Raw genomic sequence first — 1,255 nt, forward strand, 5'->3', positions numbered from 1 at the left:
GTATATTTACATACTTGCCTACCTCTGCATCTGTGTCTATATTATTAAAACCTAGGAGTTCTTGCCAGTTCTTCAAATTCCAATCTAATGTCCCAGGGTTTAGTCTAGCTTTTCCTCTTTCCATATTTATAATTTCCTTCTTGAATATATTCAAGAAGAAATCCCAGTACCTTGAATATGTTTACATATTTTTCATTTCTTGTATGTACCCAAACTCCCTGTCACCACTCCCCAACCTCCACCAGACACTCTAGATCAATGTTTGCCCAGGCGAAGAAAGAAAAGCTACAGAACTTGATCCTGGACATGCTATTACTCCCTCCCCTCTAGGTGCTCTCACCAGAACACAGGGAAGGAGGAAAGGCAGTTAGAAAGCTTGGCCCTGAGTACTTGGCCTCCCCTCTTCTCTAGCAGTCACACTGGCCAAAAGTTGGGCCCTGGACATCCCAGGCTGGTTGTACCAGCCAGCTGACCCAAGCTCAGCCTTGGCAAGAGGGAAAAAACGATGCCTTTCTTTACTTCGTAAAGTAAAACAAAATTTTCAAAAATTGAAGCAAATGATATAATCCCATTAGAAAAGGGATGCTGCCCTCTAAAACTTTTGAAGTTCTAAAGTTTTAGAAGGCATGTGGATCAGTAGAATCGTGTTAAATCCCTCTCGAGTGGTTCCAGATTTGAATGTTTAGATTTTCTTACTGGCTGAGATAGAGTTTTTACGTGCTATTTAGTAGCTAATATAGTCTTACAGTAAAAAAGGTATCCGAAACTTGAAATTTTTTTTTCCTTGTCAGTTTGAAAAAGAGAAAATAAATCTGTTTATCAGTGCTTGATTTGTATTATGTATTATGGTATATTTTACAATTATAGCCTTAGCCTAAAAAGTAAGTTTTTAAAAAATGTTTGTTTTTTATGAAAGTAACTTTATATTTCAGGAAATTATACTCCAAACTCCTTTCCCTAAGCACACCAGCTGTTTTTTTTTCCTAAAGGTTCTTCTGAACTTTATTAATAATCTTCAAAAATTTTTACTTAAGGGTGTTACCTTTCCAAGTACTGATTCTCACCTAGGAAACATGGGAAAAATAGTGATGCCTAGGTCCCACTCCAGTTGTTAGTTCAGAATCTCTGGGAGTAGAGCCCAAGCATCATTATGTTTTAAAATTCACAGGTGCTTGTAACATGTAGGCAGTTGAGACCCGCTGATGTAAACCCTGAACTCCCCAAGAGCAGAGAATGTGTCATTGTCTTTGTGAGT

The 1,255-nt window shown here is 37.9% G+C and overlaps 1 protein-coding gene across 1 annotated transcript in view; it reads left to right on the forward strand.

Moving 5' to 3' along the window:
- The window catches only part of POLG2 (polymerase (DNA directed), gamma 2, accessory subunit), a 19,911-nt gene that overhangs the window by 12,649 nt on the left and 6,007 nt on the right, over window positions 1-1,255 (forward strand). The gene's annotated exons all lie outside the window — the stretch shown is intronic.

This window comes from Propithecus coquereli, unplaced genomic scaffold, assembly GCF_000956105.1.
Source record: "Propithecus coquereli isolate 6110/MARCELLA unplaced genomic scaffold, Pcoq_1.0 Scaffold119, whole genome shotgun sequence".
NCBI lineage: Eukaryota > Metazoa > Chordata > Mammalia > Primates > Indriidae > Propithecus > Propithecus coquereli.